Source organism: Hypanus sabinus, chromosome 20 (assembly GCF_030144855.1).
Source record: "Hypanus sabinus isolate sHypSab1 chromosome 20, sHypSab1.hap1, whole genome shotgun sequence".
Classification (NCBI taxonomy): Eukaryota; Metazoa; Chordata; class Chondrichthyes; order Myliobatiformes; family Dasyatidae; genus Hypanus; species Hypanus sabinus.
In genome coordinates this window covers 68,849,226-68,874,719 of record NC_082725.1, presented here as the reverse complement: position 1 = coordinate 68,874,719, position 25,494 = coordinate 68,849,226, and the positions used below count along the sequence as shown (strand labels likewise).

The window sequence follows — 25,494 nt, the reverse complement described above, 5'->3', positions numbered from 1 at the left end:
TAAATCAGAAAATCAGTAATCCCTTAGTTTTCCAAGCCGAATAAGCTTGATCTATAATGGAAGGGTGGAAAAAACAATTAGATACAATAGGACTATTTAAAACGAATTGAGTCAACCCAAAAAATCTCCGAAATTGAAACCATATACGTAAAGTATGTTTAACTATCGGGTTGTCAATTCGTTTCAGCAATTTAGAAAGAGCAAAAGGGAGAGAAGACCCTAAAATAGAACCCAGAGCATAAGCTGATACAGATTTAGTTTCTAAACTCACCCAACGAGGGCCGAAAGATCCACCCCCATCTTTCAACCAGCATAACAAGTATCTAATATTAACTGCCCAATAATACAATCTAACCCGCCTTCCTTTTTTGTCTTCTGTAAATATATTTTACCTAACCTGGGATTTTTATTCTGCCATATATATGAAGAAATTTTTGAGTCAACAAAGAAAAAAAAGATTTCGGAATAAAAATTGGTATCGCTTGAAAAATATATAAAAACTTAGGTAAAATAACCATCTTAATAGCATTCATCCTACCTATTAGGGATAAAGATAATGGTGACCACTTAGTAAAAAACCTTTAATCTGATCAATTAAGGGTAAAAAATTAAATCTAAATAAATCTTTATGGTTTTTTGTGATTTTGATCCCTAAATAAATAAAAGAATCATTAACTAATTTAAAAGGTAAATTTCCATAAATTGGGACCCGTTTATTCAAAGGAAATAATTTACTTTTATTAAGATTTAACTTATACCCAGAAAACTCACTAAATTGAGCCAATAATGATAAAACTGCTGGGACGGATTTCTCCGGGTTAGAAATGAATAGTAATAAATCATCTGCACACAAAGATAACTTATGAATGTCCATCCCACGATTAATACCCAAAATATCCTGTGGTTGTCTGATGGCAATTGCCAAAGGTTCTAAGGCAATGTTAAATAGTAATGGACTAAGAGTACATCCTTGTCTAGTGCCCCGAAATAGGCGAGAAAAGGGAGATCTTTGATTATTGGTAAACACTGAGGCTACTGGAGTATGATAAATCAATTTAATCCATGATATAAATATTGGTCTAAAATTAAACTTCTCCAACACATTAAATAAGTAAGGCCATTCAACTCTATCAAATGCTTTCTCCGCATCTAATGAAATCACGCATTCTGAAGTGTCATGTGAGGGAGTATAAACAATATTCAACAATCTCCTAATGTTAAAAAAAGAATAGCGATTTTTAATAAAACCAGTTTGATCATCTGAAATAATTTTGGGTAATACCTTCTCCAATCTAGATGCCAGTACCTTGGAAAAAATCTTGGAGTCTACATTCAATAAAGATATTGGTCTATAGGAAGCACAGTTAGTAGGGTCTTTATCTTTCTTCAATATTAGAGAAACGGAAGCTCTATAAAAAGATTGTGGCAAATTCCCCAATCTAATGGCTTCCTCAAAAACCTTACATAACCAAGGGGAAAGAGTAGCGGAAAAAAAATTAAAAAATTCAACTGTCTAACCATCTGGATCCGGTGCTTTCCCAGAATTCATTGAGGAAATAGCCCCTTTAATTTCTACATCCGTAATAGGAGTATCCAATATTAAAAGATCATCAGATGATAATCTTGGAAAATTTAATTTCCCAAGAAAATCAGACATGGTATTATGATCTTGAGGAAATTCAGATTGATACAGGGAGGTATAGAAGTCTTGAAATGCCTTATTTATCTCATCATGATTAACTGTCAAATTCCCATTCTTCTGACAAATCTTAGTGATTTGACGTTTAACCAAAGCATTCTTCAATTGACTAGCTAACAGTTTACCAGGTTTATCACTGTGTATATAAAAATCAGATCTAGTTTTCATTAATTGATTTTCAATCGAGGATGTAAGTAATAAACTATGTTCCATTTGAAGTTCAACCCTTTGTTTGTAAAGCTCCTTACTAGGAGCAATCGAATATTTCTTATCAATCTCTTTAATTTTATCAACCAATAAAAGAGTTTCCATCTTAGTACGTTTCCTCAAACCAACAGAATAAGAAATAATCTGTCCACGTATATACGCTTTAAAAGTGTCCCAAAGTGTTCCGCAGGAGATATCATCTGTAGAATTAGTTGAAAAGAAGAAGTCGATCTGCTCCTCCATAAATTTTATAAAGTCTGAGTCTTGCAACAAGGTAGAGTCAAATCGCCATTGTCTGGCATTAGAAGCTGTATCCGTAAATTTCATAGAAAGTAATAATGGAGCATGATCAGAGATAGCTATAATATCATAGTTACAACCGATTACCAATGGAATAAAACAAGAGTCCACAAAATATAATCAATTCTCGAATAAGAGTGATAAACATGTGAGAAAAAAGAAAACTCTTTGTCTTTAGGATGCTGAAATCTCCAAACATCAAAAACTCCATTGTCAGTCAAAAAAGAGTTAATACAAGTGGCCGACTTATTAGGTAAAGTCTGAATAGATAAAGATTTATCCATCAAAGGATTGAAACAGCAATTAAAGTCACCACCCATTATTAACATATTCATTTAGATTGGGTAAAGAGGTAAATAAGGACTTAAAAAAGTCAGGACAATCCACATTTGGAGCATAAACATTAACCAAAGCAACCTTTTTATTACAAAGTAAACCCATAATTAACAAAAATCTACCATTCGGATCCGAAAAAGTATCATGTTGAACAAATGGAATAGAGGAGTCAATAAAAATTGAAACTCCTTTTACTTTAGCATTCGAATTTGCGTGATACTGTTGACCCTGCCAAAATCTAAAAAAACGAAATTTGTCCTCGTTCCTCACATGAGTTTCTTGTACAAAAATGATATGAGCATTAAGTCTTCGGAATTCTTTGAAAATCTTCTTTCGTTTAATTGGATGATTTAAACCATTAGTATTCCAAGACACAAAATTAATGGTCTGAGCCATAATTCTAACATCAACCCTTTGGTATAGAAAGGGTTAACCAACTTGTAAACTCATGCACCCGGAAGAGGAACAAAAATAAAGAGAAGACCCGGAAGTGACGACAACACAGACATATTTGAAGTTCAAAAACAGCCCAAATAAAAAAACTAACACAAACTGATGCAAAAAAAATAGAATTAGAACACAGACCATCCCCCCACCCCCCAAGAAAAAGAGAAAAAGCCAAAATATGACTTAAAAAAGGAAAAAGTAAGACTAATCCTACCCCCATGTCAGCTGAAGAACACTCCATATATAAAGGATATATATAAAAGAATCACCCCAACTTTAAAAATTAAAATTGCTATAATAAAAACCATATTTCTAAGTATAGTTAGTTGTAAAAAAATAAAAATATAGTCACTAAAAAAAATTATAAATCGGGCTCTAGCCCAGACAAAACAAAAAATATTTAAGCTATGATAAGCGATGCATTGTAGGAAGAAGACGAAAGAAAGAAAAAAAATAACGCCATCTTAAGCAAAACCAAAAATCTTTTTCAAAAAACCACCATCTTAATCAAAGAAAAATTCACCTTCAAAGAATTAAAAATATACCTTCAAAGGAACAAAGTTAATGAATAAGGATGTAGTATAATGGTTAAAGTGTATAAGGCAAAACAATTGATATGACAAAAACACGCTTTTACTTAAATATAAAGTATAGGATGAACCTACACCAAATACCAGATATTAATTCTGGTTTAAGAAATCGAGAACCATCTTACACGATCAGAATTGTTCATTTATTAGAGACTGGTGTCTGTAGCAGTAGGGAAGATCTTCTCCAGATAATTTCTCGCTTCTGAAGTTGAAAGAAAAACCTGGCGTGGAGCATTCAATGGAGATATTTGAAGCTTCGCAGGGTATAGGAGCGCAGGTTTCAGATTTTTATCATAACATTGAGCCATCAACGGTTTAAAAAGAAGCCTTTTTTTTAAAAGGTCAGGGTTAAAGTCTTCGACCAGGCGGAAGCAGTAATCTTTGAATTTAACCATTCCTGCCTGACGAGCTGCACGGATAAGTTGACAATTACAACTAAAGGTTTGTCTGTAGCACTCGGTGATTTACGCCGAATTCTATGTGCCCGATCCAATAAAGGAGGGTTATTCGGGAAAATTGTCGGAAACTCTTCTTTTAAAAGTTGAGCAAAGTATTTCGAAGGGTCATCTTTTTCTATGCCATCTGGAAGACCAAGTATACGTAGGTTCTGTCTTCTGGACCGATTCTCAAAATCATCACTCTTGGCTTTAAGGGCTTCCATCAGCTTAATGGTCAAAATTAAATCCTGTTGCAGTTTTTCAATAGTCAAATCTCGCTTCCGAGCATCTTCTTGCAGAGACGCGATAAGAGCTTGTTGCTGGTTAATTACTGAATTCGTCTTAACCATGTACTCTTGAAAAGCCTTTATATCTTTTTTAAAAAATTGTTGTAGTTGATCAAATTTTTTATCCAAAACCTCCATAAACAATTCATAAGTTAATTGAGTTTGTTGTGGCGGAGCCTGCATCTTTTTGTTACCATTCGGATTGTGTCCGGGATCCCGTCCCTTAGACCTGAGAGACATTTCTGTTTGCATATCTTCAAAAGTTCACAACAAACTCTTGGCAGTAAGTTCAAAAAAAAATTAACACAGAAACTTTCGGTATAGGTAAAAATAAGCTGAATAAGGGTGATCAAAGGTTAAAAAAAAATAAAGGTTATGGAGCGAATCCAAAACAGTACTCACTCCATGAGCGGCTTCCACTGACCCAGGTGATGTCAATAAGGTCCTTAATGAATACTTTGCATTAGTATTTACCAAGGAGAAGGATGTGGAGGACAGGGAGATCAGTACTGATTGTATTTATGTGCTAGGGTATTTCAAGGTAAAGGAAGAGGCAATGTTAGGTCTCTTAAAAAGCATTAAGGTGGATAAGTTCTAAGTCCACATGGAATATACCCCAAGTGTTGAAAGAGGCAAAAGCAGAGCTTGCTGGGGCCTTAACAAATATCTTTGTGTCCTCTCTAGCACAGGTGAGGTCCCGGAGAATTGGCAAATAGCTGATATTGTTCTATTATTCAAAACGGAACAAGGGGTAATCCTGGAAACCTTAAATTTGTGAGTCTCACACCAGTGGTAGAGAAGTTACTTGAGAGAATTCTTAGGGATAGGATTTATGAGCATTTTGAAAACCAGGGCTTAATTAGGTAGAGCCAGCAGGGTTTTGTTTGGGGCAAGTCATATCTTACTAACATGATTGAGTTCTTTTGCCAGGGTGACGAGTGTAATTGATGAAGGTAGGGATGTGAATGCTGTCTACATGGATTTTAGTAAGTCGTTTGATGAAGTCCCTCATGGGAGGCTCATCCAGAAGATTAAGATGCATGGTGAATTGGCCTTTAGGATTCAGAAATGGTTTGCATATCAAAGAGAAAGGGTAGTAGTCAAAGGGACTTATTCTAACTGGAGGCCTGTGATTAGTGGTATTCCACAAGGATCTGTACTGGTACCTCAAATATTCGTGATGTATATACTGTAAACGACCTGGATGAAAATGTGGATAGATGAGTTATTAAGTCTGTCAATGATGCAAAGATTAGTGGTATTTTGGATAGTGTAGAAGACTGAGAAGGAATACAATGCGATATAGATCAGTTGCAAATATTGGCAGAGAAATGACAGATGGAGTTTAACCCAGCCAAATGCGAAGTGCCGCACCTTGGTAGGTCAAATGCAAAGAGACTATTAAGTGCAAAATCCTTAACAGTATTGATGAGCAGAAGGATTGGGAAGTCTTAGCTCTCTGAAAATGGGTGCACAGGTTGATAGGGTGGTTAAGGAAGCATATGGGCTGCTTATGTTTATTAATTAGGGTATCGGGTTCAAAAGTCTGGAAGTTAATGTTTCAGCTTTATAACACTACAGCTAGGCCACATATGGTATATTGTATGCAGTTCCAGCCTTTATTGGAAGGTGTCAAGGCTTTTGAGAGAGTGTAAAAGAGCTTTGCCAAGATGTTGTCTGTATTAGAGGGAAATTGGACAGGCTTTGGTTGTTTTAGCTCGAGTGGCAGAGGCTGAGGGGAGATTTGATAGAGGTTTATGAAATTATGAGAGGCATTGATAGAGTTGATGGACTATATCTTTTTCCAAGGGTTGAAATGTTGCAGTCCAGAAGGCATGCAGTTAAGGTGGGTAAGTTCAAAGGAATATTTGAGGGGCAAGTTTTTTTGCAGAGAGGGTGGTAGGTACCAGACCTTGGATACACAGCCTGGGGTGGTGGTAGAGGCAGAAATATTAGAGAAATTTAAGAGATATTTAGATAAGCACATGAATGTGAGTAAAATGGGAGGGGATGGGTATTGTGTAGGCAGAAGAGATTAGTTTGATTACAAATCTAGGTGGTTAAAGTGCTTGTGAGCATCTCCCTGAGCAGCGCCACCATTCCAACGTGCCGTCCTGTTGTACTCACATCCATCATCATGAAGTGTTTCGAGAGGCTCGTCATGAGGCATATCAAGACCCTGCTGACCCCCTCACTGGACCCCCTGCAGATCGCGTCCCGTCCCAGCCACTCAACAGATGATGCCATTGCCACCACCCTCCACCTGGCCCAAACCCACCTGGATAAAAAAGACACATACGTTTGGATGCTGTTCATAGACTTCAGTTCAGCATTCAACACAATCATCCCTCAGAAACTGATTGGAAAGCCGAGCCTACCGGGCCTGAACACCTCCCTCTACAACTGGATCCTAGACTTCCTGACTGGGAGACCTCAGTCAGTCCGGATTGGGAGCAGCATCTCCAACACCATCACACTGAGCACGGGGGCTCCCCAGGGTTGCGTGCTCAGTCCACTGCTGTTCACTCTGCTGACCCACGACTGTGCTGTAACACACAGTTTGAACCATATCATCAAGTTCGCCGATGACTCGACCATGGTGGGTCTCATCAGCAAGAATGACGAGTCAGCTTACAGAGAGGAGGTGCAGCGGCTAACGGACTGATGCAGAGCCAACAACCTGTCTCTTAATGTGAACAAAACAAAAGAGATGGTTGTTTACTTCAGGAGGGCACAGAGCGACCACTCCCCGCTAAACATTGACGGCTCCTCGGTAGAGATCGTAAAAAGCACCAAATTTCTTGGTGTTCACCTGACGGAGAATCTCACCCGGTCCCTCAACACCGGCTCCATAGCAAAGAAAGCCCAGCAGCGTCTCTACTTTTTGCGAAGGCTGAGGAAAGTCCATCTCTCACCCCCCCATCCTCATCACATTCTACAGGGGTTGTATTGAGAGCATCCTGAGCAACTGCATCACTGCCTGGTTCAGAAATTGTACCATCTCGGATCGCAAGACCCTGCAGCAGATAGTGAGGTCAGTTGAGACGATCATCGGGGTCTCTCTTCCCGCCATCACGGACATTTACACTACATGCTGCATCCGCAAAGGAAACAGCGTTATGAAGGACCCCACCCCTCATACAAACTCTTCTCCCTCTTGCCGTCTGGGAAAAGGCTCCGAAGCATTTGGACTCTCACGACCAGACTCTGTAACAGTTTCCTCCCCCAAGCTATCAGACTCCTCAATACCCGAAGCCTGGACTGACACCTTGCCCCACTGTCCTGTTTATTATTTATTGTAATGCCTGCACTGTTTCTGTGCACTTTATGCAGTCCAGTGTAGGTCTGTAGTCTAGAATAGCTTTCTCTGTTTTTTTTTATTATGTAGTTCAGTCTAGTTTTTGTACTGTATCATGCAAACCATTTTTACTATGCACTGTACCAGCAGTTATGATCGAAATGACAATAAAAGTTGACTTGACTTTACTTGACTTGTTCCTATGCTGTCCTGTTTTACATTCTATGTTCTATCAGTAGCGTAGATGGTAATTTTGAAGATGGCATTGGAGCTGAATTTAGTCATACAGTCAGGTGTGTATAGAGAGTAAAGCAAGGGCTAAGCATGCAGCTTTGAGGCATAGACGATTAGTGAGGAGGTGATTTTGTTACCAATTCTCACTGACTGTCAATGAGGAAGTTGAGCATCCTGTTGCAGAGAGAAGTAGAGAGCCGCACCTGTTGAAGCTAAATGATGGGTTTGGTTAGTATAATTTGAGCTGTCGTCGATGAACAGCAGCTGGAGATATGAATTTCTGTTGCCCAGATGTCTAGTGCAGAGCAAAAAGGCAGGGAAATCCATCTGTTGTGGCAGAAGTCAAATTGGACGATCCAGGAAGGAGTTGATTTGTGATTGAGAGGATGTGTTATCTTGTACAACTTAAAAGGAAACTATAACTTCTGGCCTCCTCCACTCCATCAAAGCCTTGTATTTCTTCATCTCTGCTTTTTGGAGTGGAGTCTTTCTGGAATATTACTGTACTGTGCAAGGATGATAGCTATCTACCTTTTTGCTTAGGAGGAAATCAGCAAGTCAGAAGCCAACTCAAGTAAATTCAGTGCTGCTCTGCAAGCAATAACTTCAACTTTCTAACATGTTCTTCATTTTTCCTATTCCCTTATAATGCAGGTGGCGGTGTTTGGCTCATTGTCTATGGGAGACCAATCCCTTGCTTGCAATTATTTTCTACTAACCTATTCTCTTGCACATATCTTTATTAACCCCCTCCCCCATTACTCCTACCACCTTATGTACACAAGGGATAATTTATCATTTGCCACTTAACTTTCTAGCCAGAACATTTGTGAGAAGACCAAAACACTAGGGAGAAACCCACAGGAAGAATATGAAGACTCTGTGCAGACAACACTAGAGGTCAGGATTGAACCCAAATTGTTGTTAAGATGAGTCATGTGTATTGAAAGAAAAAAATAGGTCAAGATGTGAATTATAGGGAAGGGTCATAAAATGGAGAGCATGTTAAAATGGAGTGTATAAGGACTTTAAAGAATAATTCCAGAATATCAAACCTGTTCAGAAGATGACAGCTAGTGGTAGATGGATAGCGAAGCCTGAAAAATTGAAGTTTGTGTATCTGGAGAAGGTCATTGGAGATTGGAGAGAGTTAGACTTCTGATGCAGAGTAAAGAGAGTTTTTTATACTTAGTGTTCATCTTTAGAATCTGGTCATTGCTGGCAAGGCCAGCATTTATTTCCCTTTCCCAAGTAGACTTTGAGAATGTGGTAATAAGCTGCCTTGAACTGCTGTAATCTTTCTGGTAAAGATGCTTCTACAGTGCCATTAGGGAGGAAGTACTAGGATCTCAAATTAATGTGGAAGAAAAGGATAGCATTATATTGCTAGGTCAGAGTGGTTTGTGGCCTGGAGGAGAATTTGAGGTGATTTTATTGCCTTGCACCTGCAGTCTTTGGTGGTTGAGGTCACAAATTTGGAGGGTGCTTTAAAGATATTGCAAGCTCCAGCTGCTATGCATTGGTGGTGGATAAGTTACCTATCATCTGGTTATTTTGTCCTGGTTTGAGGTTTTTGACCATTGTCAGAACTGCACTCAACCAGACTAGTGGAGAGTATTGCAACAGATTCCTTACTTGCAGATGATGGAAAGACTCTGGGATGTCAGGACGTAACTCCCTAACTACAGGTTCCGCTGTCTCTGGCTTGCTCTCTTAGTCTTGATATTTATATGGGAGCTCCAACTGAGTTTCTGGTCATTGATGATGTTGGGTGATCTGGCAAAGATAATGCCATTGAATGTCCAGGTAGGTAGTTATAGTCTTGTTTTTTGTCTATTGTTTCTCTGATTTCAATGTTACTTGCACTTTTCAATCAATGCCTGAATGTTGTATAGGTCTTGCTGAACTTAGACATGAGAATGTTTCTGTTGCTGAAGAGTTTCAAATTGAACTGAGTGTTGTGAAGTCATCTGTATGTTATCCCACTCTGGCCTTATAATGGAAGAGAGGTCGTAGATTAAGCAGCTGAAAAGAGTTGTGCCTAGAAACTGTCCTGAGGAGCTCCTGCTGTGATGTCCTCATATTGTGGTTTTTGTCCTCCAACATCTAAAACCATTTTTGTGTGATGTATGACCAAACATTGAAACATTTTGCTAGCAGTCTTTATAGCCTGATTCAGTTAAATACTGTGTTGCTGTCAAGTGTAATATCTGTAATCTCGCTTCTGGGAGTTATCTAGTTGTTCTTTTTGATTTGATGGATGGCAGAGTGAGGTATATGCTTGGCCGAGTTTGCAGATCATGGTGTTATGTATTTCTGCTGCTGCTGATGGTCTACACTGCCTTTTGTTTCCCGTACTTGATCTGCCTGACCTTGGGTGAGTCTCACTCACTTTGCATAATTGTACCACAGAAGATGATGGAGGATGTAAGAATACGAACACAGGATGTGATCTCCATAAGGACTGCCCAGTGATCATTTCTACTAATGCCACTGTGGGCAGGTGCATTTGCACAGGTACATTGATAACCAATTGAGTTTGTTCTGAGTTAGCTCTCTCATTACCTGCTGGCCTGTCCTTCAGTACCACTAAGCTGTTCTGGATGATGTACACTGCCTATAAAATATTCACCCCCCCCCCACCCCCAGAAATGTCCATGTTTTATTCTTTTACAACATTGAATCATAATGGATTTAATTGGGTTTTTTGATACTGATGAACAGAAAAAGTCTCTTTCATGTCAAAGTGAAAATAGATCTCTACAAAGTGATCTAAATTAATTACAAATATAAAACACAAAATAATTGATTGCATAAGTATTCACCCCCCCCCCCCCTTTGATATGAGACATCAAATCATCACTGGTGCGGCCAATTGGTTTTAGGTCACATAATCAGTTAAATGGAGATCTGCTTTTGAAGACCTCTGTGCAGTCAAGGTGTTTCAATTGATTGTAGTAAAAAATACACCTGTATCTGGGAGGTCCAACTGCTGGTGAGTCAGTATCCTGGCAAAAACTACACCATGAAGACAAAAGAACACTCCAAGCAACTCGGCAAAAGGGTTATTGAAAAGCACAAGTCAGGAGATGGTTACAAGAACATTTCCAAGTCACTGAATATCCCTTGGAATATAGTTAAGTCAATCCTCAAGAAATATAAAGAATATGGCACAGCTGTAAATCTGCCTAGAGCAGGCCGTCTTCAAAAACTGAGTGACCGTGCAAGAAGGCGACTAGTGAGGGAGGCCACCAAGAGACTTAGGGTTACAAGCTTCAGTGGCTGAGATGGGAGAGACAGCAGGTACAACAACTGTTGCCTGGGTGCTTTACTAATTGCAGCTTTATAAGAGAGTGGCAAAGAGAAGGTCACTGCTGAAAAAACTCACATGAAATTTCAGCTAGAGTTTGCCAAAAAGCATGTGGGAGACGCTGAAGTCAGCTGGAAGTAGGTTATATAGTCTGATGAAACCAAAATTGAGCTTTTAGGCCATCAGACATTGCACATCATCAAAAACGCACCATCCCTACCCTGAAGCATGGTGGTGGCTGCATCATGCTGTGAGGATGCTTCACTGCAGCAGGCCCTGGAAGCTTGTGAAGATAGAGGACAAAATCCATGAGCGAAATACAGGGAAATCCTGGAGGAAAACCTGATGCAGTCTGCAAGAGAACTGCAAATTGGGAGATTTATTTTCCAGCAAGACAATACCACCAAGTATAAAGCCAAAGCTACACAGGAATGGCTTAAAAACAACCAAGTTAATGTCTGGGAGTGGCTAAGTCAAAGTGCATACCTCAATCCAATTGAGAATTTGTGGCTTGAATTGTAAAGGGCTGTTCCTTCACATCCCAATGCAATCTGACACAGCATGAGCTGTTCTGTAAAGAAGAATGGGGGAAAATTAGTGTCCAGATGTGCAAAGCTGATAGAGACCTATCCACACAGACTCAAGGCTGTAATGGCAGTCAAAGTTGCATCTACTAAATACTGGCTCGGAGGGGTTAAGTAATTACATACAATTATTTTATGTTTAATACTTATAATAAATTTAGACCAATTTGTTTTAACTTTGACATGAGTCTTTTCTGTTGATCAGCGTCAAAAAAGCCAACTTATGATGATGCTGTGATTCAATGTTGTAAAACTGGGGTCACCAACCTTTTTTTTTGCACCATGGACCGGTTTAGTATTGACAATATTTTTGCGGACCGGCTGACGGTGGGGTGGGGGTGTTAATCATGACCCGAATATAGGTGATAAGTCAACTATAAGTCACTCATAAGTGGCTAACACACTCAATTTCGTTTTTAAAAGGGCTTATCTAACAAATTTAATATTAAACACATAGCACATATTTTCCTTGCATGAATATAGTGATAAGTCAATTATAGCTCACTTATAAGTCTATAGCATCATAACATTTTAAGTAATGTTTGGATATTAAACACACAGCGCATATTTTCCTCGTATGAGCATATAAAATCAGTACAACACACCAATGAGAGGACAAGGTAAGGGCTGGAGGTCTCCGTGCCAGGGCCGTGGCGGTCGCAGTCCGGAGAGAGCGACCGACCGAGCAAGGAGTGCGACAGGGCACATGCCCACCCACCTTGTAGGTAGGTCGGATCAATTGGCCAACAAAAGTTTGGCTCGAGGGATGACTTTCAGTAGATCGCAGCGAGGTAGCTGCTCTGCTACTTACGAAACCCTGAGCCTGAATTAGGTCGTCTGTGAATATTTTAGCATTGGGTTCCCCACGAACTTTTGGTGTGTTAAACAGGTTTAGAGACGGTGCCCATCTGTCTGCGCTCCAGACCAGTTACAACGGCACTTCTCGCAGGCAGCACGAGACGTCCAGTTACCCGAGGCCAACCAGTGATCCTTGGCACGAGGGTATCACTGCGTTTAGGCGACTGATGACCTCGCGTGCATTCAAGTTCAGCAGTGGGAATGAGGAAAGGTGCAGCTGACTCATATCGTTTCATATCGCCAAATCATATTGTTTCTTCGCGGCCCGATAGCACATGCTTTGCGGCCTGGTACCGGTCTGCGGCCCGGTGATTAGGGACCACTGTTATAAAACATGAAAACTTCCTTGGGGGGTGAATACTTTTGTAGGCACCGTACATTGGAGTCTCCCATCAACTGTACATTTTGCATTCACATTTTCTTTAGTACTTTCTTGTGATGCTCAACAGGGATGTGCAGGTTTGTGTGCTGAGTGGGAGGAACATGAATGGGGAGATGTTTTCTAATGCTATAAAATTTCATGGAATTTTCGTTCAATTAAGGTTCCCAGGATTACAATGCAGTGATGTCGTCTCTGGTGGATTTGTCAGTGGGACAGTACATATGTAGGGATTGTGGTATTTGCTGTGATGTAGCGAGTCACACTACTAAACAGAGACAACATCACAGCTGCACTCAGAGGGACATAGTGCTGGGCTCGTCCACTCAGTCTATAAGGCTGTTGCTTGACCAGTCTCTATCACTTGACCTACCCATCTTTCACAGCAGTCCTCGGGTGAAGAAGACTGCCACATCTGAACTTGGTAGCCAGGTTGATGTTTGGTTTGTTTCTTCTCTGTTTAAGTGTAGCATCTACACTACAACCTATTGGTTTTCTGAGTCAGCCAGACTGGGGTGTCTGGAGTTACGTAGAGGCTGGACAAGTACAGATAGCATATTTCCTTTACTGAAAGTAGTTGGTATCCTGGGTGGGTTTTTTGGTCATTATTACTGATGACTACTCTGTTTTTACATTTAATTTCCCCATGATAATCTCAATTTAAATTCTACATCTCATTATTGGAAGCTAGGTTCAGCATTTTTTCTGTTGCCCATATACCATCCTTCAAATGCACCAATGCTCTCACAGCAGTTGTGCTGGAATGCTGGAGGCAGGTTGTTATTTCCCTTGCCAACCTCTCTCTGTCAATCTGGACATCATTTTTCACTGGAAATTCACACTTACAAGCTGCTTAAGTCAGACATGGGAGCTCTTGATTATGTTTTGTTTCAACTCCATAATCAAAAAGTGTTTCAGCAAGTTTTCCTTCGACTTCCAATGTAATTCCTGAACTAGCTGAATCTAATGCATTCTTTTTTTAACAGATTACATTCTGTTCAATGCTGATGTTTTCCATCTTGATGCCTGTTATTTGAGTGAGGGTGTAGAAGACTTTTGGAAACCTTATTATCTGTACATTTCAAGTAGAAAATCAAGAAAAGTAAAAAAAATTAATTCCATAGCAACTAACATTTCTTACAAGTTTAGAACAAGTCTTATAGTTGTATGTTATCCTAATGATCTCCATAAGTCTTCATGCAAAACAACTAAAAAAGTTCCAATCCGATGTTTTTACAAAGCACTTTGAAGCAATTTTTTGAACTGCAGTGTCAAGTTTATTGTTTCTACTTCATTGAAAAGATACTAAAAATAATATTAGAAAATTATATGTATTGGGAAATATTCATGGTAATTACGCAATTGAGAGGGGATCTTTCTGATGAAAATTCTTCAAAATAGTTCTATTGATTTTCTGTGCACTGACTCAGTATAAAACCATGAATGGTTTTATTCAGAAAATGCCAAAACTAATATTTGAAAAGGTGTTTTGCAGTAAAGCCAATTACCCCTTCATTTTGAGTTAAATGTAATGTTACTATAAGGTGCGAAAGGTTTGTTGAGAACTTCATGGTTTTGATTATAAGACCATAAGATATAGGAGCAGAATTAGGCCATTTGGCCCATCAAGCTGATCTGTGGCTAATCCATTTCCTTCTCAGGCCCAATCTCCTGTCTTCTCCCCATAAGCTATCATACCCCAACTAATCAAGAATCTATCAACCTCTCTTTTAAATATACCCAATGACTTGGCCTCCACAGCTGCCTGTGGCAACAGATTCCACTGATTCACAACTCACTGGCTAAAGAAATTCCTCCTCATCTCCATTCTAAATCAACATACTTCTATTGTGAGGCTGTGCCCTCTGTTCCTAGACCCCCCTCCCCCGCACTATAGGAATCATCCTCCCCATATCCACTCTGTCAAAACTTTTCAACATTCAATGGGTTTCGATGAGACTTCCCCCCCACCCCCGCGCCCCCATTCTTCTCAATTCCAGGGAGTACAGGCCATGAGCCATGAATCTGTCCTTGTATGGTAACCCTTTCATTCCCAGTATCATTCTTGTGAACCATCTGCAAACCCTCTACAATGTCAGCAAATCTGCCCCCATTCTTTTGAACTCCAATGAGTACAGGCCCAGACCCATCAAAAGTTTCTCATGTGATAAGCCTTTCAATCTTGGAATCATTTTTGTGAACCTTTTTTGAACCCACTCTAGTGTCAACACTTATTTTCTTAGATATGGGGCCAAAACTGCTCACAATACTCTTAAGTGAAGCCTGCCCAGCCTCTTATAAAGCCTCAACATTATGTCCTTGCTTTTATATTCTAGTGCTTTCCAAATGCATGCTAACATTGCATTTGCCTTCCTCATCAGTGACTCAACCTGCAAATTAACTTTTAGAGAATCATGCACAAGGACTCCCAAGTTCTTTTGCACCTCAGATTTTTGAATTCTCTCTCCACTTCCTCTATGCTTTTATTTCTTCTACCAGACTACATGACCATACATTTCCCGACACTTCCATCTGCCACTTCTTTGCCCATTTTCCTAATCTGTCTAGGTCTTTATGCTGCCTCCCTGCTTCCTCAATGCTACTTGCACTACTGCCTATCTTCATATTGTCCACAAACTTGGGCACAAAGTCATCATTTCCATCATCCAATTATTGAAATATAACATAAAAAGAAGTGGTCCTAATACAGACCCCTGTGGAACACCACTAGTCACCGGCAGCTAGCCAGAAAAGGCTCTCCTTAATCTCACTCTTTGCCTCCTGCCAATCAGCCAATACTCTCTCCATGCTAATATCTTAACTGTAATATCATGGGCTCAAGAGTGGCACCTTGACAACAGTCTTCTGAAAACCCAAGTATACAGCATCATCCGATTCTCCTTTGTCAGTCCTGCTTGTTATTTCCTCAAAGAATTCTAACAGATGTGTCAGGTAAGATTTTCCCTTTAGGAAATCATGCTGACTTTGGCTTATTTTATCATATAACTTCAAGAACTCCGAAACCGCATCCTTAACAATCAACTCCAACATCTTCCCTACCATTGAGGTCAGACTAACTGGCTTATAATTTCCTTTCTTCTGCCTCTTTCTTCTTGAAGAGTTGAGTGACATTTGCAATTTTCCAGTCCTCCAGAACCATGCCACAATAGATTGATTCTTGAAAGATCATTACTAATTCCTCCACAATCTCTTGAGGCACTCTGTCAAAACTCCAAGGTGTAAACCACCTGGTCCAGGTGATTTATCAACCTTCAGATCTTTCTGTTTCCCCAGCACCTTCTCTCTAGTATTGGCAACTTCTTTGGATTCTGCCCCTGACACACTTGGACTTCTGGCATACTGCTAGTGCCTTCCACATTATAGTTTGATCCTTTATAGTGTAATGCTCTGGTTAAGATTTTTACTGCTTGCTGTAGGTATTTCATTTTACCTGTTCTGTAAGAGCAGGCTGTTCTCCTTTTAGCATGTTTGGGTTTGAGCTAAAGATCAACTTAGGAATGTTGTGTCAGCCAGTTGGGATGGTGGAATTGGGAGAAGGTTCTCGAGAATGCTGAGTGGAGAGGTTTCAGTGACAGACACTGGTGTGGGTCGAATTCTTTTTGGTGGGAGCTGGGAGAAGACAAGAGGGAAGACAACTGAGGATGCCGTCCCTGTTTGCACAAGGTGCTTTGCTGACGACTGGCTACAAGGAGGAAGGGCCAAGAATCCCACTGGGGAGCCAGTTTGTTTGAGATGGATTTCGAGTGACATTCGGAAGGTGGTGTGTGCTTTCACACAGACCGTAGATCCAGCGCTCAAGTTAAAAACAAGATGAGTTCCAACTTACGTGCACATTTGAACTGGGTTAATTGTAATGGGCCCTTCTTATTTTTCCTTTCTTTTCTTTTTTCCTACTAACAGTTCAATAAAGCTGAAATTTGTAAATATACTTGTAGCGTCTGTGCCCCCAATTTACCCCCGTTTGCCTAGGGTGAACCGCCATTGCCCCGCTAACAGTGCAATACTTCGGTGTAAATACGGTGTAATGCCTCCCCAGTACGCGCTCACAATACAAATACCAGACAATACACCAAAGGTGAGTAAATAATTACAACTTTGTAGTTAGTTCTTAGTGATGGGTTAGTAGAAACAGATAACCTAAAGGCGTCAAAGCAGGAGGTTTATCAGTTTGAGTACATAATATTTTAATACTTTGGAGCTCACGCCTCTGGTTTCATCCACAACGACCTTTCGAGCCTTCGTCCACCATCCGAACCGCCAACATCCAGTATCCGCCGCCCTGGAACCACTGTCCGCTCCTCACACATCCGTCCTCCTCACTCTCCTCCCGAAAAAGACTGTAAACTGCCACTCAGCTTACACATACAAGGTAGCATAACAGTTCTCCATTGGTTAGTTCCGCCCTTATCTGCAGCCATAACCCAAACATTCCAGACACAGAAACCCATTACAGCATTAAGTAACATTACAGAGAAGCCATTTCATTATAACAATACAGAGAAGCCATTTTGTTAGCCTGAACAGTTAGCACCACAATTAATGGTGCTGAGAGCCCTACATACTTTCTTTATAATTTTATGTTGAGTATGATCTGATATTTCTTCCAACGGGTAATTGCAAGTGAGCAGCATTTACACAGTATTGCTGTTTACCATGTCTGTCAATGATTTGGACTACGGTATTAATGGATTTGTAGCTAAATTTGCCAATGATACAAAGACAGGTGGAGGAGTGGGTAGTGTTGAGCAAACAGAGAGCCTGCAGAGAGATTTAGATAGTTTAGGGGAATGGATAAGAAGTGGCAAATGAAATACAACGTTGGAAAGTGTATGGTCATGCACTTTGGTGGAAGAAGTAAACGGGCAGACTGTTATTTAGATGAGGAGAGAATTCAAAATGCAGAGATGCAAAGGGACTTGGGAGTCCTTGTGCAAGATACCCTAAAGGTTAACCTCCAGGTTGAGTTGGTTGTGAAGAAGGCGAATGCAACTTTGACATTCATTTCTAGAGGTATAGAATATAAGAGCAGGGATGTGATGTTGAGGCTCTATAAGGCACTTGTGAAACCACAATTGGAATATTGAGTGCAGTTATGTGCTCCTTATTTTAGAAAGGATATACTGACATTGGAGCGGGTTCAGAGAAGATTCACGAGAATTATTCCAGGAATGAAAGGGTTACTGTATGAGGAACATCTGGCAGCTCTTGGGCTGTGTTCCCTGATGTTCAGGAGAATGAGGAGGGATCTCATAGAAACATTCTGAATGTTAAAAGGCCTGAACAGATTAGATATGGCAAAGTTACTTCCCATGGTGGGGGATTCTAGGACAAGAGGACATGACTTCAAGATTGAAGGACGTCTTTTTAGAACTGAGATGTGGAGAAATTACTTTAGTCAGAGGATGGTAAATCTGTGGAATTTGCTGCCGTGAGTGGCTGTGGAGGCCAAGTCATTGGGTGTCTTTAAGGCAGAGATAGACAGGTTCATAATTAGCCAGGGCATCAAAGGGTATGGAGTGAAAGCAGGCGAGTGGGGATGACTGGAAGAATTGGATCAGCCAATGATTGAATGGCAGAGGAGACTCGATGGGTTGAATGGCCTACTTCTGCTCCTATATCTTATGGTCTTAGGTCTTATAGTATATGCTCAGATTGGGGTGCAGGTGGTTGAAACTTCCCAGCTCTACCAGTCTGGTGGCACACAGTCATTTCGATCCTAGACGTATGGAGTTTGAGAGAAGAGTTTTCTCACTGCTAAGTCCATTGACTAGTTAGTGAGGGGCTAACCAGCCATATTTCTAGAGACACCCGGTAAAAAATCGATATCAGTAGCTTTGCTCAAGATTAAACAGAATGTCAGAACTGTAGTCAGAGCAGCTAATGTTTGAATAAGAGGTATAGGTCAAAGTAAGTGGGAAGGAAGACAGAACAGGCGTTGGGGAGAAAAGAGGGAGTGGGGAAAAGTAGAAAGTGAACAGTAAAAAGATGATCTGGAAGGAGTTCGTTATTATTGAATTGCTGAAACAAGGGATTATCTCAAATCAGGCAGCATTAGTAGTGAGAGAAAATTGTATAACATTTCAGATTAATGACTTCTCATCAGTTCAGATGAGAGTCAATGTACTGAAGCATTAACTCTGTTTCTGCCTGATTATTAGAACATTTCCAGTATTTTCTGATATAATTTCAGACCTGATCTTGAATGTTGGTAGTATGTGCACTTAGCGAATTCTTTGTGTGAACGATTGGTCATTGTAAATTGCCTCTGGTTTACAGCTGCGTGATTGAACTGGTGGGGATTTAATGGGAATGTGGGAAGAATAAATAGACCAGCAAGTCTTCGTCAGTTGCAGGGAAATTTCTGGAGAAAATTCATAGGGGTAGGATACATGAACATATGGATACCCAAAGCCTAATGATGGAGAGCCAGCCTGTCTGTGACAGGCCGTGCCTTACCAACTTGATAGAGTTTTTTGACAAGCTGACGAGAGATTGATGACAGTAGGACAGTGGATGTTGTCAACATGGATTTTAGTAAGGTGTTTGACAAAATCCCTCATGCGAGGATAATCCAGAAGATTATGATGCATGGGATCCACGTTGAATTAGCTGTTTGGTTTCAGAACTGGCTTTCGCATGGAAGGCAGAGGATAGTGGTTGAAGTCTGTAGTTAGCGGAGTTCTGCAGGGATCTGTGCTGAGACCTCTGCTGTTTGTGATGAATATAACTGACCTGGATGAATTTGTAGATTTACTGATAATACCAAGATTGGTGGAGTTGTTGATAGTGTAGAAGACTGGCAAAGAATAGAGCACAGTATAGACCAATTGCAGCTGTGGCTGAGAGTTTAACCCGGATAAATGTGAGGTGTTGCTCCTCAGTAGGGCAAATGCAAAGAGATTGTACACTGTTAAGACAAGATCCTTTAACAGTGTTGCTGAACAGAGAGATCTTGGGATCCAAGATCGTAGCTCCTTGAAAGTGGCTACACAGGTTGATAGGGTGGTTAAGAAGGTTTATAGAATGCTTGCTTTTATTAGTCAAGGCATTTAGTTCCAAAGTCAGGGAGTTATGCTGCAACTTAACTCTGGTTAGGTTACATCTGGAGTATCGTGTGCAGTTCTGGTTCCCTACTAGAGGGAAGGATATTGAGGCTTTGAAGAGAATGCAGAAGTGGTTTAGCAGGATGCTGCCAGGTATAGTGGACATGTGTTATTACGAGGCTGGACAAACTTGGGTTGGTTTCTCTGGTGTACCGGAGGCAGAGGGGAGATCTGATAGAGGTTTACGAGATTGAGAGGCATAGATAGAGTGAACACAGAGTATCTGTTTCCCAGGATTGAAATGTCTAATACCAGAGGGCGTGCATTGAAGGTGAGAGGGGGTATATTCAAGGGATGTGAGGAGTGAAGTATTTACTCAGAGTTGTGGATACCTGGAATGCGCTGCCTGGTATGTTGGTAGAGGCAGATACATTACAGGCTTCTGAGAGATGTTTGGATAGGCACACGGATGCGAGGAAGATGGAGGGATCTGGACATCATGTAGGTAGAAAGGATTAATGTTTGGATGTTTTTGATTTGCTTTTGAGCTGGTTCGACACAATACTGTGGGTCAAATGGCCTATTCCTGCTGTACTCTGTGTAATAAAATGGGAGTAGTGTCAGTTGGTCGTCAGCTTGGACTCATTGGCCATGAGGCTGCTTCTGTGCTATAGTGATCTATGACTTCCACCTGCTGTGATGTTCATAGTTGCTGGGTTGTGAGGATAGATGCTCACTTGGGTTTCTCTGTGAGGGAGGGTGAAATTTGCTGGTTAATTTGTTTTTTTTATTCGTCAAAAAGACTCATAGATTGGTGATCCAAGTTCTTTTCAATCGTGGTATATTGTGCCAACATCAGCTACTGACATGTATGTTGTAAACAAAAGGTTTCCTTTGCTTGTATCCCTACAATAAGCTTCATCCTCAAATTTAGCAGGGTACCTCTTTTGTATATTACTGTAAAATTTATTTAACATTTCTGGATTGAAGGCTTGTCAAATTAAACGTCTCTTTAATAGCGTAACTACCCTTCCTTAAATTATGAGGTAAGTTCTCTACACATTACTCCAGATGCAGTCATACCCTATGTAACTGAAACATGTCCTCTGGCATTGTATTATATTTACCTGGTACTAACCATAATATTCTGAAAATCAAATAACTAAGGTGGTGTTTGTGAAAAGAGTAAGAGGGGAATATATTCAAATATATTTTCAATATATTCGATTGAAAACTCATTGTTAGAACTGAGATGGAAAGTAACAAGTTTATTTTAAATTCCAGTGAGGTAGGAGTAGTACAAAGGGAATATTTTTGTAAGGTGAAGCTGGGGTTGTAGTTGGGAGTATGCTGTGGACAAAGCATAGAAGAGCAAACACGAGGAAATCTGCAGATGCTGGGAATTCAAACAACACACACAAAATGCTGGTGGAACACAGCAGGCCAGGCAGCATTTATAAGGAGAAGCACTGTCGACGTTTCGGGCCGAGACCCTTCGTTCTGACGTCTCAGCCTGAGACGTCGACAGTGCTTCTCCTTATAGATGCTGCCTGGCCTGCTGTGTTCCACCAGCATTTGGTGAAAGCATAGAAGACACAGGATTGTGTAAAATCTGAGATGTGCAGGTCATTGGTCTAGGAAATGTCCAGCAAATCAGGTGCTCCTCCCCTTTAAATTACTCTTTCTTGTTGTAATGTATGTATTCTGTGTGTTTTGAAAGGTTACCTTAAATGTCTGCCACTGCATTCTAGTTGGCTGATTATTTATCCTAATTTCTATAGACTTCAATGGAAAAGAATTCCATTCACTGCATTACTGTTGTCCAATTTACATGGATCCTAGACTTCCTGACTGGGAGATATCAGTCAGTCCAGATGGGAAACAGCATCTCCAACACCATTACACTGAGCACAGGGGCACCCCAGGGTTGCGTGCTCAGTCCACTGCTGTTCACTCTGCTGACCCACGACTGTGCTGCAACACACAGCTCGAACCACATCATCAAGGTCGCCGATGACACGACCGTGGTGGGTCTAATCAGCAAGAACGACGAGTCAGCTTACAGAGAGGAGGTGCAGCGGCTAACGGACTGGTGCAGAGCCAACAACCTGTCTCTGAACGTGAGATGATTGTTGACTTCAGGCGGGCATGGAGCAACCACACCCTGCTGCACATTGACGGCTGCTCGGTAGAGATCGTTAAGAGCACCAAATTTCTTGGTGTCCACCTGGTGGAGAATCTCACCTGGTCCCTCAACACCAGCTCCATAGCGAAGAAGGACTTTTTTGAGGATATAATTATGGAAATGGTCAAGGGAGAGCCAGTGGATGTAGTGTACCTGGACTTTCAGAAAGCCTTTGATAAGGTCCCATATAGGAAATTAGTAGGCAAAATTAGAGCACATGGTATTGGGGGTAGGGTGCTAACATGGATAGAAAATTGGTTGGCAGACAGGAAACAAGGAGTAGGAATTAATGGGTCCTTTTCAGAATGGCAGGCAGTAACTAATGGGGTACCACAAGTCTCAGTGCTGGGGCCGCAGCTATTTACAATATACATTAATGATTCAGATGAAGGGATTAAAAGTAACATTGGCAAATGTGCAGATGACTGAAAGCTGGGTGGCAGAGGAGGATGTTAGGAGAAGGCAGGTGACTTGGACAGGTTGGGTGAGTGGGCAGATGCATGGCAGATGCAGTTTAATGTGGATAAATGTGAGGTTATCCACTTTGGTGGCAAGAACAGGAAGGCAGATTACTATCTGAATGGTGTCAAGTTAGGAAAAGAGGAAGTACAACTTGAAGTACAAGAGATCTAGGTGTTCTTGTACATCAGTCACTGACAGTAAGCATGCAGGTACAGCAGGCAGTGAAGAAAGCTAGTGGCATGTTGGCCTTCATAACAAGAGGAGTTGAGTAAAGGGCCCTGGTGAGACCACACCTGGAGTATTGTGTTCAGTTTTGGTCTCCAAATTTGAGGAAGGACATTCTTACTATTGAGGAGTGCAGTGTTGGTTCATGAGGTTAATTCCCGGGATGGCAGGACTGTCATATATTGAAAGATAGGAGCAACTGGGTTTGTATACACTGGAATTTAGAAGGATGAGAGGGGATCTGATTGAAATATGTAAGATTATTAAGGGATTGGACACACTAGAGGCAGGAAACCTGTTCCCGATGTTCTGGGAGTCCAGAACCAGAGGCCACAGTTTAAGAATAAGGGGTAGGCCATTTAGAACAGAGTTGAGGAAAAACTTTTTCACCCAGAGAGTTGTGGATCTATGGAATGCTCTGCCTCAGAAGGCAGTGGAGGCCAATTCTCTGGATGCTTTCAAGAAAGAGTTAGATAGAGCTCTTAAAAATAGCGAAGTCGAGACATATGGGGAGAAGGCAGGAATGGGGTACTGATTGTGGATGATCAGCCATGATCACATTGAAAGGTGGTGCTGGATTGAAGGGCCAAAGGGCCTACTCCTGCAACTATTGTCTATTGAAAGCCCTGCAGCATCTCTACTTTTTGCGAAGGCTGAGAAAAGTCCATCTCCCACCCCCCCCATCCTCATCACATTCTACAGGGGTTGTATTGAGAACATCCTGAGCAGCTGCATCGCTTCCTGGTTCGGAAATTGCACCATCTCGGATTACAAGACTCTGCAGTGGATAGTGAGGTCAGCTGAGAAGATCATCGGAGTCTTTCTTCCTGCCATTACAGACATTTACATCACACACTGCGTCCGCAAAGCAAACAGCATTATGAAGGACCCCATGCACCCCTCATACAAACTGTTCTCCCTCCTACCATCTGAGAAGAGGCACTGAAGCATTCAGGCTCTCACAGCCAAACCGTGTAGCAGTTTCTTCCCCCCAAGCCATCAGACTCCTCAATACCCAGAGTCTGGACTGACAGCAACTTACTGCCCTCCACTGTGCCTATTGTCTTGTTTATTATTTATTGTAATACCTGCACTGTTTTGTGCACTTTATGCAGTCCTATGTAGGTCGGTACTCTAGTGTAGTTTTTGTGTTGTTTTATGTAGTTCAGTGTAGTTTTTGTATTCTTTCATGTAGTACCATGGTCCTGAAAAATGTTGTCTCATTTTTACTGTGTACTGTACCAGCAGTTATGGTTGAAATGACAATAAAAAGTGACGAGACTTGACTTGACATCAAGGTCAAAATTTAGCTTTAATTTGTTTATTAATACCACCTAAGGCTGAGACCTATTTTAATCGTAATCTAGGTATACTATTTGGATGTGATAAACGTGGCGGGGTTAGATTACAGATGGTTCTAAAATAGCTTGTGTTTAGATCATGTAGAAGGTTAAAGAGTCATAGAAAAGTACAGCACAGAAACAGGCCTTTCAGCCCATCTAGTCTGTGCTGAACCATTTAAACTGCCATCGACCTGCATTGGGACCATAGCCCTCCATACTCCTACATCCATGTACCTATCTAAACTTCCCTTAAATGGAGAAATTGACCTCGTATACCACTTGCTCTGGCATCTCGTTCCAAACTCTCTCACCCCTCCGTTCCCCTTAAACTTTTTGCCTTTCACCTTTAACTCATGTGACCTCTAGTTGTAGTACCACCCAACCTCAGTGGAAAAAGCCTACTTGCATTTACACTGTCTATACCCCTCGTAATTTTGTATACCTCTATCAAATCTCCTGTGAATCTTACACATTTCTAAGAATAAAGTCCTAACCCCTATTCAATCTTTCCATGTAACTCAGATCCCTCAGACCTGGCAACATCCTTGTAAACTTTCTCTGTACTCTTTCAGCCTTACTAACATCTTAGCTGTGGATAAATGACCAGAGCTGCACACAATATTCCAAATTTGACCTGACTAATGTCTTATACCACTTCAATTTAACATCCCATCTCCTGTACTCAATACTTTGATATCTGAAGGCCAGTGTGCCAGAATCTTTCTTTACAACCCTATCAATCCGTGATGCCACTTTCAATGAATTATGGACCTGTATTCTCAGATTCTTCTGTTCTACATTTTAATGATTAATTACATTTGTCTTGATCAGCAAGGTTTGTGGGCAAAGGATTAGCAAATGTCTTTCAATACAGGTAAGCATAAGATATTGCACTTTGGGAGAACAATCCAGGGTAGGGCTTGTACAGTGAATGATAGGGCTGTGAGTAGTACAGTGAAACAGAGGAATATGGTTCACTGAAAGAGGTGTCACAGTTGGATAGGTGCTAGTAAGTCTGTTTGGCACCCTGGCCTTCATTGGTCAGGGCATTGAATATAAGAGTTGGAGAAGTTATGATGCACTTGGCAAGGCTGCACTTTGAATATTGTTTTATATTTTGGTCACCCTGTTATAGGAAAAATGTTCTGATACTGGAAAGAGTGTAAATTAGATTTACCAGGATACTTCCTGGACTTGGGGACCTCAGTTACAATGAAAGGTTGTATAGATTAAGGCTTTATTTCCTGAA

At 40.8% G+C, this 25,494-nt stretch overlaps 1 protein-coding gene across 15 annotated transcripts in view; it reads left to right on the top strand.

Moving 5' to 3' along the window:
• ulk4 (unc-51 like kinase 4) overlaps window positions 1-25,494 on the top strand; it is a 712,463-nt gene that overhangs the window by 317,518 nt on the left and 369,451 nt on the right. The gene's annotated exons all lie outside the window — the stretch shown is intronic.